The following is a 13,600-nucleotide window of genomic DNA, read 5'->3' as shown; positions in this document are numbered from 1 at the left end:
GTAATGGCATGAGTTGAGATCAAAGGGAAAGAGGGAGAGAAGAAGAAGGAGAAAGGTGTGTGAGAGGCGGAGGTGTAGTGTTTCAGCTCCTGGGCCGGGCGCTTGCCGTTTCAGCTGTGCCGAAGTGATGGCCAGCCCCTGCTCTCGCAACACTGTAACCCCGTCAGCACAGCGGCATAGCTGGCGCTTGGTCTCACTCGCTCTTTTTCTCTTTCAGTCTCAAAGTTGGGATTATTATAGTTCTCTACAGTTGTGGAAGTCTCTTCTCTCCCTCTTCCTTTCTACTTTTGTCTCTCTCCTGGATGATTTTGAACTCTCGTAACAATGACAGACCTTCCCACTGTACTTGAAGTTTTCACATTGTCCAATGGATTCAGCTGCATTTTCCAAAGAACACAGGTTGGTTTTCCCAAAGGCCTCATCCAATACTCTGATTAAATACAGTTCACTGGTGGTCGCTGATCCTGATCCAAAGTCCTGTCCCCTTACATTAAATCTAACATTACCTGAACACACTGGTTCAGGTTAGTTATGAACCATGTTTGTTAGGGAGCCGCTGTGAGGAAAGGGGACAAGACCATCACCATAATTACTCTGCATTGAGGGAAGATGGCCTCTTTCTGGTTCCTCTAAAAAGCTCCTCCATTAGTGCACAACTCAAAAGATTTTCTAAATACTGTTCTCATTACCTCGTTTCTTTGACATATTTTCTGTAGAAAATGACAGAAAAGGCTTGCCTGATTTGAACTGAATGAACACAAAATGTAATTACATTGACACCAGTCAAGGTCACGCTGGCCCCAGTGTGGTGTAGTGTAACACTTAGTAGTGTGTAGTGTGTTCCAAATCCTTGCTCATCTCAGACTCAATTGTTAATGATAATCTTGCATATATGTACAGCTAAGTTGCATTTAGCCTACGTAGGTTGTGATGTCTTGATCCCACCGCCCCTTGATCCCACCAAAGACCCCCACAAAAGCCCATTCGGGTGGCTTTATGCAAGATTACCCTTTCTATTCGCAAAGAGTATATTAAGAGGAGAGAAATTCGACTTAATCTGGATAAAGCCTCTGGCAAAACAACTGAGTGATAGAGAAGAACAATGAAAACAAAAGGATATGGACACCGTCATGAAACAGAATGAGGGAGTTTTAATATACTCCTACAGATTTCATAATCCCAGATAAAAATACATGTTACGTGCATTCATCATTTTGATTTATTCATCTGTTTCTACCTACTAGCCAAAAGGAGGTCAACCCAGATTTCAATGTTTTGCTCCAAAGCTGTATATTTCAAGAAATGTCTTTAGAGGCGGATTGGATAAATGTAGTGCTCTGAGCAGACTATTTTTTTAGAGAAAAGCAACAACTGGGTGTAAGGATTTACCATTCATTTTTTTTCTCTTCAGCTATATTTTTATGAAACAGACCCTCATGGATTGATCACTCTAAGCTATAACCTGATGCATGATTGACATACATATAGAAACATGGTGCGCAAACCAATCACAAGACAATGGTATCTGATGATAAACCAACTTTTGAAGAACTGTTGAGATGGGTCATTTCAGTGAATTTAGCTGCCCTTACAAGAACCACGGAAGATCTCTTCATCTTTAGGAGTCCATCTAATCAATGTGAGATGTTAACATGCTAACTAATGCTGTTACTGCAATAAGGATCAAGTGTGACCATTTAGAACTGAGACATACATAAAAAAAGAAACATGTTATTTTAGCTATGGTAGACTAATGGCTCCAGTGGGAATTGATGAATGCTACAGTATAACAAATGAATAGGGAATCATTGGTATGCTTTTATGACCGGCAGTTCAATGGAACGCTAATCGCTATACCATTTATGGCTTTAAGTCTATGGTTGAATTCTAAGCAGAGATTTGGAACCTAACTTCCCCTTCAAGACGCGAGCAGCTGTTATTTTTGTTGTAAGCTGACACCGGTGGTCGCACAAAAGCAACCACCTCGTTTCAGGGAACTAGTTTTTCAGTGACACCAGTCAGTTCTCATAGTTGTTCAGTTCAGAGAACGGATGTAACAGATTCAAATGCTCATGAGATTACTCTTTGGTGTGTTGGAGCTGTTTGATACATTGCGTCCTTGTACCCAATTAACTGGTGCGAAGTTCTACATGCTCGGGTCGAAGGTGTTTGAACCTCCGCTAGAGAGCAAGCAGCCGTTTCAAGTTTTTAAAAAAGGTCAAGTATTTCTAAATAATGAGAGGTTTTCAGCTGTTTCTCACTGCTATTCAGGTTATTTCATAACATTCAATCACCTCTGCTTATTCAAAATGACCAAGAAAGGTGGGTGGGAATCAAATCTGAAGGGTAGTAAAAGATGCAAAATGAGAGCCTCAAATAGGCTACCTACAATCGTGTTGAGAATATGTCAAACCTCTCTACTTCACCTTTAGATTGGGGATATGCCAAGAACCACCCTTTGGTAATTAGAATAAGACCATCAGACCGTTACCAGAATTTTGACTTTGACACAGATACCAGGTTTAGAATCACAAAACTCGATACCAAAATGATACGTCAAAAAAATACAGTTATTAGCCAAAGTCACAGAATGGCACTTGATCCAGACCTTTTGAGTTCAATATCATTACATTAAATTATTTTTACTTTGTTTACCACATAATAGTAATAATTTATTTGAATGGTAAATCTCTAGTCTATTGATAAACTAGGTAAATCAAGATGTAGCCTAGGCCTATTCACAATACAGGTGAATCATATTAAATAGGAGTGTGTGTATGAGTTGAATTATTGAGCTTGTTTGGCTGATTTCATGGGGTTACAGAATAAAAACAATATGTCCACCTTCCATTTGGAACTTATAAATCACTGATCTGGCTTTCAAGTCTGTCTATGAAAATGCCATTTTTGTTAGATTTAACTAGAACCACACATAATACACATTCACTATTAATGACTAACTTCTTGTAGCATGCATTATAGAAAAGTATCACAGGTCTCATAAACAATCTCTCAAGCACAAGCCCAGGTGCTAGTAAGTTAGTGATGGGGTGGATACAAATCGATAGTTACATACCGGGATATTATTTGACACTATATTGTATCGTTTTGACAATATAGCAATATAATTTTGCACTAGTTGGCTGTACCTGCACCAAAACACATGTATTTTCCCTTCATAGCTCGTTCTCCATCTTATTTTTAAATAGGAAGCCAATTTGCTTCAAGCACTTTTATTCATATTACTGATCAAAACAATATGTTTGGAACATCAAATCGCAATAAAATCACAGTATTAAATCGTAATAAATATTAAATTGTGAGTCACAATACATATCGTATCGCCGCCTAAGTATTGTGATAAAATCGTAAGGTCCCTGGCAATTCCCAGCCCTATATATAGTGAGTAGCCATCTAATCTTTATACTTTAAGTTTAGCCAACTTGGATCTATTTGCTAGCTAACAAGGTAGAACAGTTGAAATGTTATGCACACACCCTTCTGTCTGTCTCCAACTGTTTGGACAGCATGCTAGCCCGTCCACTTTGTTCAGAAGTTGAAATCAAGTGACCTACATTATTTCTCAGAATGAGAATGAGTTGCCAATTCCTTACATAAATTATGCTTTCTATGGTTATTGCACATTTATAAAACACAGACTAGACAGCTGGCATAACAGTCATTGGTTAAAATGTTGCTAGCAGTATCTGTTACCACAATGCCGCACGCGACAAACTGAGCATACATTTTCCTGAATCAATGTTCATTGATACTCCCATTTGAGTCGTGTCTGCTCTGCATGCATGGAGTTGAGACATACAAATGGTATCGTTAGAAAGGTTCACTTCTCCTCTATTACAGTACAATAATCTCTCAATGTGTTTCGGTGTCCATATGACCAATTCTGTTGGACCAAACCTCAAATGCAAATAGCGAGTTGAAACCGCTTGTCAGAGAGGAAGAAGTGATCTCTCATCTTTGTTGTTGTGAGTGGCAGGGGCTTGGTATGTGAGTAAAAGGTGCACAGAAGGAGCAGAGGAGGCAAGGCCAAAAGGACAACATGAGAACAAGCGGACAAACACTTGTCAAAATAAAAACTTGATTCTTGCAATATAGGCATTTGAAATATTGCGCTAAAACCTAAATTAGAAATAATCTAAGCCCCGAATCCCAGCCCAAACTGATCAACAACATTTGAATAGAAGAAGCAATCTCTTCTTCTATAAAAAAAAAAGTGCGCTGTCTCTGTAGTTAAGACCCATCACATCACATCCACACACACACACACACACACACAGTTCAAGGCTCCAGCAAAGACAATATTGGCTGGGAGAGACACGAAGTGAATTAATCAAGTTTTTGGCGAAAATCTGCGTTATGGTTTGCATATTACCACAAACAAGGTACTAGGTAAGTGAATTGATGTTAGCTTCAACTGTAAGCCGGCAAGGGAAGATAGCTTCCAGTTTTGGAGACTACTGATACCATCTTCTTGCATTGTAAAGTGTTCTGACCTGTAATGGACATTGTTTTGTGAACAGTAATTAACAGTTTCAACATTTCTAAGTGTGTATACTTCTGTGCAGCATAAGTGGTGATGCAGCCCAGACTACCAGTGAGAACAGTGGTTCCACATGACAGGCTAAAGCTAGCAAAGAGTAAGTGGAGCATGCACGGTGCTCTCGTGCTATAAGGGGACATCGGCTGCGCTGATAGACTTAATGCTCTCTCAAACAGTAGACAACGGGAGACACATTTGACAGAAGTACCGAAAGCAACAAATTCTAGTACTGAACCGTTTCATGTTCTAATATCGAAAAAGTACTTTAGTTTCAGCATACTGTGCAAAACTAGTTACCACTGATCGGTAGAGAATCTCAGGCTCCAGCACGATCACCATCAACCTGCTCCACTCCATTGTCCAAACCACTCATCCCTAAGCAGGCACTTCAGATCTCCACCTCTCCCAGAGCATCCTAACTCCCTTCACTGGCCCACTCCATCCCCCTCTTTCCTTCAGGGACTGTAGGGCCTAGTTGACCTCCCCTGCCCTCTGGACTGGAGCCCTTACTCTCTCCGCTGCGCCTCTCTGCACATAACCTTAATTGATGTTTAACCCCTGAATCAGCTGCTAATGATGGCTCAATTAACAGCTTGCTGGAGGAGAGATTAGTCCTGGGTAAGTAAAGAATTTTCTGCCCTATAGCCGAGGAGAAGCAGAGCTCACTGGGCTTTAATCCTTGGAGGGATGGTTGGGAGACAAAGGTTGCCAGGACTGCTTCCCACATTACACCTCTGTAGGTCTTTGCCCTGTGTGGAGATCCTCTGGCTGCAATTTCAGGATGAAGCATTGAGGGGAGGCCATTTTGAAATTACATGGAAAGAAAGGGGATGGAGGTGAAGCTTGCCAGTATACTTCTCACTTTAAGCGACTGTTGGTCTTAGCCATGATGAACAGCACTGTTGGCTTGTGGCTCCATTAAGCGAAGAGAGTGACATTTCTTTCCCTTATAGTGTGCTGGAGTAAAGTGAGGCCCTGTGATGATTGAATCACAGCCATAATGGCAGAAGGTAGGACCCTGCTGTGCAGCGGAGTTCTTCCTGCTCTCCACACACAGTGTGGGAAAAGAAGTGGGCAAAGCTGCCCTGGAATAAAGGAACACAAAAGAGGCTATGAAACGATCACGGCGAAAGCACACACTCCTTATGTGACACTTGATATAACTAATATGCTCTCATTCTTTCCAAAGCTGTTGGTTTGTTACAGGTGGAACAATTTTTTTGGGGGGGCGTGACAATAAGCAGAGGCTATAGTTATCTGACCTGACTGAAGTGAAGATAAGATGTCTTCCATCGCAATAGAGCGAGATAACGTGAGGTCAGCTGTAAGCCGGTGTATGGGGGTTCAGACAGACATTTAACTTGAACTATCCAGGCATTATTTCAGCCTAGGGTTAGGCAGTGATTAAATCACATCAATATTTGTGTCAGGCAAGGGGTCGCCAGTACACCATTGATTGTCCCAGAGATTAGTGCTTAATTGAAATTACACTGTAATTGGAGGAGAGAAGGCTTTGACCAATAGAATGTTCTGGGCAGCAGATTTAGGCTATGCTGATCACTTGCTCTTTATTCTAATCTATAGATTGCTAGACCACCACTTCTATCCCTTCTTAAGTATCCTTACTCTCTCTGTGTCTCTGTCATTCCCTCCCTTCCTACACAGATGCTCACGCCAAAACAAATATTTTACAAACACACACGTACCACACATAAAAATACAGTAATTGTATGGGCACATACTCAAACACATGAAAACATATTCAGTCATTATTCCATACAGACTGCCACATGTGAGATGTCTGAAGAGCACAATAGCTGACCATCTGTGTTTGCAATTCAGCAGGACGCTGTAGCATGAGAGGATGATTGTTATTCCTTGGAGACTGAGTTAACAAGAGGAATCTTCTTTTTTTGACTGGAGCCACCATGTGGCATGGCTATTCTGAGGGTGCCATATAAACATTATGTTTTTACTTGTGTAATTACAGTGCTATTACATAGGTATAAGACCAACTTAATCTAAAGTGTTACCCATTTGCCTTAATATAACTTAAGTTAGATTTTCGAGTTGCCCGTTGTTAAATAGTAAGAGACTTCTCTGGCAGAGGCTAGTAGGATGCCCCCTTGCTTGCAGTCACGCTTCTCAAGCACACAAAAGGCTTTTACTTTGCTGAGCCTAAAAGTTATTTGTCGCTAAAGCCTTTCACTGTTTGAGGATAAAGTACACTAGTCTACTTACACTCAATCTGCCAGTTTATGCCGTGTGTAGCCTAGCAGCAGGTAGCCTAGTGGTTAGACCGTTGGACTAGTAACCGAAAGGTTGCTAGATCGAATACTCGAGCTGACAACGTGAAAATCTGCCGTTCTGCCCCTGAACAAGGCAGTTAACACATTGTTCCTAGGCCGTCATTGAAAATAAGAATTTGTTCTTAACTGACTTGCCTAGTTAAATAAAGGTCAAATAAATAAAATAAATAAAAGTGTGTGTGCATGTTGAGAAAGAAAGAGTGTGCAAATCATCCAATTGCAATACCCAAACACTTTAAACTATTTCATGACATCCTCCTGTGGCACATGTGGGAATGATGGTGGGAGCCTCTAATGATGTCAAAATTGAGGCCAGCACAGGAGACTCATGAGGGCCAGTGTCTTCCAGAAAGACAAGAATAGATAAGGTAGGGGAGCTGGGAGGGGTGTTAAGCTCCCATTTGCTCTGACATCTTGACAATGTCAGAGACAGCAGAGTTATTTTGTATTGTTTGGAATACCCAGTCCATGGCACTGGTCCTGACCCATAGCGTCTCAACGATGAAAACAGATTAGCCTTTATCTGGGTGAAAAGTATAATTTACCTTTTCTTATTTGTTTCTGATCGTGTTCCCTGTCTTACCTGTAAGTACTCCTCAGCGGGAAACACAGGGGCATGTCCTTACGGGGACAGCTCATTGTCCTGTAATCTCCTACTCGGTCTCTGACTGCTCTGAGGCTTGCCAGGGCTGGTGAGAACCACTATCTGGACTGTGTCCCTGAGGACCCTGTCTCTGCCATGTGACACCCTGACGGGAATCACAACGTGCACTATACCTGCCTGCATAGCTGAAACACTCATCAGTTTATGCCCCTCATTTGTGGGGGGAGGGCAAATACATGAATACATTTAATCCCACAAGTGAGACACTGAACTGTCACATATTGAGGTTTAGGCAGAGCATTAATTCAAATCACTAGACTTCCTATGTTACTGTAAAAACAACATGAGAATATTGGGAAAGAATTCTTAATACAACACGCTTGTTATACTTTAGGATGTGTAGACTAAACCTATCTCCAACACTTTCACGCGCAAAATGGATTCCGGATTTTAGAATAAATCATTAGTTTGTTGACACTTTTCCCTTGAGAAAACAGCAATTATACCACAGGCAACCATTTTTGCGCCGTTAAATTCATATACAGTCAGGTCAAAAGTGTTTTGCCAATGTTTACCATTTGATGGACGCAAAACATTAACGTTGGCTTACATGCGCATTCCGTTGATACCAAAGGTTCCTTAAATTACTTTTTTTCTGACACATTGATGCTCTCTTTGCGCTATGCTATGCTGTACTGTAACTCTCTTGCCGATGGAGAAAGATTCCATCGAATTGCGTGTCTGCCATGAAGGAACAACCAACAATAGCCTTTCAATAGGAATAAAGTGTGCAGTAAACTATTCATTCTACTCACTTAAGTGAAATCAATTCATATACATTAAGAGTAATCGTGTCAAAACCTCGGTGACACTTTCCATAAATCGTTCTGACAGCTCCTGGTGAACGGTCACCACGGCTGTTGCACTCATGAAGGAAGAGAATCCCAGCATCCATACAATCAACAATTATTGGCCTTTATTAACTGTGCTAGTATCATACCATTGAGGCGACATAAAGTAATCCCTAGTTTGCAAGTAATACAAACCAGCAAGCAAACTCTCCATCATGTAGTCTACCCTTGACACTCAAAATAAAGCACGAGACAGCACGCGACCACCACACCGAAATATGGTTGCTTAGAGTTGCCCTCAGTTCAATGACATCAGAAAGTGGCCATTCGAAATCAACATGTTGTTAAATATAAGTTATTCAAAGTAAACAGTTGCCTAATGTTACTGACCAAACACATTCACTAGCAGGTAGCTAACCTGGGTAACGTTAGCGAGCTTGTGAAGAGTGACTTACCCTGTAGAACTGTATCCACATCTGTCTGGTGAAACTGGAGATTCAAAAATATATGACTATGTATTTAAAATGTTGATTGAGGAATAAAAATTATGTAAACAGGCTGTCTACCGACGTCAGTAGATATTTTTTTTAAATCATTCCTCTTGAAGTACAAGGTAACTATTTAGTTCTGTCAAACGATACAATGTAGCTGCTGCTGCCCAATCTATCATGATTGGCACTGCTTCATGATTGACACTAGCCGGACCAATAGGCAAGATATTTTCGTGTTGTTTAACCAATCACTGGAGACGTCACAGGATTTGACTCGTCAACGTGAAGTTAGTAGAAGGTGAACCGTGAAGTAGGAAGGACTAATGGTGAGATCATGTGTGAGTGTATCCCTCCGCCACTTCTGTTTTACTGTAAGAATTAACGTTTCTATTTGAATCATGATATCCATTGTCAATATTGTCTTACTTCTAGAATTTACGCACAGTGTGTGAAACAATGCAGTGTGTCATTTCAATTGTGACGCCAGTGATTTCTTATGTGTTGGCCTTGTAGCATAATAGGAAAATAAATGTTCTCTTTCCTCTTGTAAGGCTATTGAATATGGCCAATAATCTGACTTTATAAGTGTCTGTTTTCCCCCAATACATTTATCTTGCATTTAGTCTTATTATTTGGCTATATGCTGTTGGACAAAAGTGCATCCATAAGCTCTATAAAGTAGTATATAGGTACAGCATAACCTACGGAAAGTAACATACAAATCCTGTACAATGGGTATCACCCAATGAGGTAGAATTGGAAACTTCGATTTCTGCAGACTTGAAGGGTAGGTTACGCACTGAGCGAAAAGCAGAGCAGCGTTTCAATGATGAACTACTTTATCTCATGACTGCGGAAGAAAATGGTGTTTACAGTGAGGAAAGGTGTGATGCTGGTCTGCATAGAAATGACAATGTACGGATGTAGTGTGAATCGCATGAGACGCGTGAACGTTCATTTGCTCATAATCATCTGTAAAGTTTTAAGGCTACTTCACCAGTATAAACACGTAATGTTATTTATTCCAGACTAATGAAAATATTAATACAGTATTTCTATCTTATTTAGTTTCATATTACAGTCTGTCGCACAGCCTACGTCACCACCTAGTCTGTAGCCTATGAAGCAGATGGTAAGGGCTGTCAAATGTAAAGTCACAGGACATGGTTTCACAGAAATATGAAATTATATTGTATCTGGAAGTAGCCTACAGTATCAGTATCTCCATAATTGAAACAAATGTGTCCGTTTATTATTAGACAGACTGATTTACAAGGATTTCGCTATACCCGCAATAACATAACATTTGATTTGATTTGAAGACAACATTTTTTAATAAAACGTTTAATGGGCCTACTTCAATCTTTCCCACATTTTGTATTTTATCAAACTGTAGATGAGGTTCCTCTTATTAGATCAAATGTGCCTTTTTTTGCCTGTTGTAATATTTCCAGTCACATTTGGGGTCTCTTCTTAACTTCCCATTTCTCTCTCTCTCTCTCTCTCTCTCTCTCTCTCTCTCTCACACACACACACACACACACACACACACACACACACCAATAATGTGTCGTATTTCATTCTGTGCTGCCACAGTCGATGCAGAGCAGCATACGGAAACACCCAGCCAAGGAGACTCTGCAAATGGACCATTTACTTGCCTGACACTTTACAGTTTTTCTCAATTGCTAAAACACAATTTCTGAAACCTTGCTCCATTTCCTGAAAACATTAAACCCAAAACCTCATCTTCAAGCACTATTTACATAACCTCTGACTCCTCCTCAAAACAGTTTTACCTGTGTTCAAAATCAAACACTGCTCTCAAATCATAAACAAAGTGATCAACATGATATACACTCTCAAGCAGTCAGTAAACAATACACCGAAAAATAGAAAGCACATTGTTCAAAACATACAATTCTCAGGGAGAAGTACATTTTTAATCTAAAAAAAGTATTCATATTTTTCCGTCATTGTCTTATGATGAATGAGAACATGTTCTATCATAGTCGCTCAAAATTGATCATAAATTACTACTCTGCTTTGCTCTTTGCAATTTTGTTTTTTGTTCTTCCTCCTCCTTGTACCCCTTTGTCTGTGATACTCTAATTCTTGTTCTTTCTTGATATGAACCTGCAACCAGTCAAAATCTATTGAGCAGTCAGTACTGTTAATAAATAGAAAGCACAATGTTCAGGGCCATACAATTTGTCCATTGTACAGTATACAGCCTACAATGCACTGTACTACAGTATCCATTCTCAGACTTTCTCCTTCCCACCTTCAACAACTTGTTTGCTCTCTGAACTGGCTTATATTGGTTGTGTCACATCATTTGAAACAGGTTAAATCAATTTTGAGTGGTTGTGTTCAATCAATGACATATGTTCTATATTTGTATTTGATTGTTGCCACTTGTGTTTACCAGTATGGATGACATGTGCATTAGAGTGCAGAAAGTGATTTGAGAATGAGAATGTGTTTAGAGTTTTGCTGAAAAGTCTAAGTGAGATCTGCAAATTGTGTTTTACCATGTGAAATGGTTTAAGGTATTGACAACAGACTGCATAATTAGCTAAATGAGTCCAGGCAACTGAGAACTTTATTCAGCCAATTGTTATAGTGTTTTAGCAATAGAGAAAAACTGTAATCTGTGTATCCCTAAATGTACATTGAACTTTTTGTGATCCATCAACGAGCAGCCAGAGAAACAGAAAGAGAGATAATTGGGGGGTAATCAAGCAACAGTAGTAGTAGAGGGGAGGAATAGGCTGTAGGTAGAGAGATTACACTGTGTTTTATGCTTTGTGTAAGGAGCTTACGTAGTGTGGTTTTGCAGAGGAGAATTAATGCAAACAGATGGACACCCTGTTGGCCTCTCACACTGGCCTGTTCCTAGACGTTCAACCAGTTGGACTTGGAACCAGTTAGACCCTAATTTCACATGACTCGGAATACAGATATGCATCTGTTGGTCACAGATACCTTTAAAAAAAAAAGTAGGGGCATTGATCAGAAAATCAGTCAGTATCTGGTATGACCACCATTTGCCTCATGCAATATGACACATCTCCTTCAGAGTTGATCGGGCTGTAGATTGTGCCTGTGGAATGTTTTCCCACTCCTCTTCTCTCTGTGAAGTTGATGGATATTGCCGGGAACTGGAACACGCTGTTGTACACTTCGATCCAGAGCATCCCAAACATACTCAATGGGTGACATGTCTGGTGAGTATGCGGTCCATGGAAGAACTGGGACATTTTCAGCTTCCAGGAATTGTGTACAGATCCTTGTGACATGGGGCCGTGCATTATCATTCTGAAACATGAGGTGATGGTGGTGGATGAATGGCACGACAATGGGCCTCAGGACCTGGTCACAGTATCTCTATGCATTCAAAATGCCATAAAAATTAAATTGTGTTCGTTGTCCGTAGCTTATACCTGCCCATACCTTAACCCCACTGCAACCATTGGGCACTCTGTTCACAGCGTTGACATCGTCAAACTGCTTGCCCACATGACACCATACACACTGTCTGCCATCTGCCCAGTACAGTTGAAACCAGGATCCATCCGTGAAGAGTACACTTCTCCAACGTGCCAGTGGCCATCGAATGTGAGCATTTGCCCGCTGAAGTCGGTTACGTAGCCGAACTGCAGTCAGGTCAAGACCCCGGTGAGGACGACGAGCATGCAGATGAGTTTCCCTGAGATGGTTTCTGACAGTTTGTAAAGAACTTATTCGGTTGTGCAAACCCACAAATTCAGCAGCTGTCCGGGTGGCTTGTCTCAGACAATCCCACAGGGGAAGAAGCTCGGTTTGGAGGTCCTGGGCTGGCAGCTGGATGTATTACCAAATTCTTCAAAATGATGTTGGAGGCAGCTTATTGTAGATTAATTAACATTAAATTATTTGGCAACAGCTGTGGTGGACATTCCTGCATTCAGCATGCCAATTGCACGCTTCCTCAAAATTTGAGACATCTGTGGCATTGTCTTGTGTGACAGAACTTCACATTTTAGAGTGGCCTTTTATTGTCCCCAGCATAAGGTGCACCTGTGTAATGATCATGCTGTTTAATCAGGTTCTTGATATGCCACACCTGTCAGGTGGATGGATTATCTTGGCAAAGGAGAAATGCTCATTGCTAACAGGGATGTAAACTTATTTGTGCACAACATTTGAGAGAAGTAAGCTTTTTATGCATATGAAACATGAAACCAACACTTTACATGTTGCGTTTATATTTTTGTTCCATATATGTTATTATTTTGGTAAGAGGTTCACTTGCAGTTAGAAAACTTTGTTTATTCTGAAACATAGGTAATGTTATGGAAGATCAGGTAAGTGTCCAAGCACATTCCACACAATAGTTACTTCTCACGATTAAGCAATGTATTCAAAAGTCACTCATAGTGTCATTGTGGAACCCTTTTTCTTTCAACTAAAAACCTAAACTAAAAACTAAAAACTAACTAAAAACTAATTAACCTCATGCAACAATATGATCATATATGTGTCTCCACAATCAGGATCCTCCACATAGTGCTGCCTGCATATTGTCTACAGAACTAATATTATGGTGTCTCTGTCTCTGTCTCAGTTGATTTGGCGTTCTAGCTAAATGCAGTGTCCCTGATGACCTAGCTGCCTCTCTCACCCAAGACTTTTGCAGGCTAGAAACCCCTCATCCCATCCAAACACACACATTAGCAACAAGAGGCTTTGAGGGAGGGAAGCAGGCTGTTATAGTGATGTAACCGGATTGCTCTTTATCA

At 40.6% G+C, this 13,600-nt stretch overlaps 1 protein-coding gene across 10 annotated transcripts in view; it reads right to left on the bottom strand.

Moving 5' to 3' along the window:
- LOC110503950 (myocyte-specific enhancer factor 2D homolog) overlaps positions 1 to 9,036 on the bottom strand; it is a 78,741-nt gene extending 69,705 nt beyond the window's left edge. For 4 of the 10 annotated variants that reach the window (XM_036972719.1, XM_036972785.1, XM_036972757.1 and 1 more), the window contains exon 1: positions 8,781 to 9,035. The gene's annotated coding sequence lies outside the window, so the exon portion shown is untranslated. Of the gene's footprint in view, positions 1 to 8,780 lie in introns of all 10 variants that reach the window. The other 6 variants (XM_036972776.1, XM_036972795.1, XM_036972747.1 and 3 more) reach the window with 4 other exon arrangements.
- Between the last annotated feature and the right edge of the window lie 4,564 nt (positions 9,037 to 13,600).

Source organism: Oncorhynchus mykiss, chromosome 3 (assembly GCF_013265735.2).
Source record: "Oncorhynchus mykiss isolate Arlee chromosome 3, USDA_OmykA_1.1, whole genome shotgun sequence".
Lineage (NCBI taxonomy): Eukaryota > Metazoa > Chordata > Actinopteri > Salmoniformes > Salmonidae > Oncorhynchus > Oncorhynchus mykiss.
This window is presented reverse-complemented; position numbering and strand designations above follow the sequence as displayed.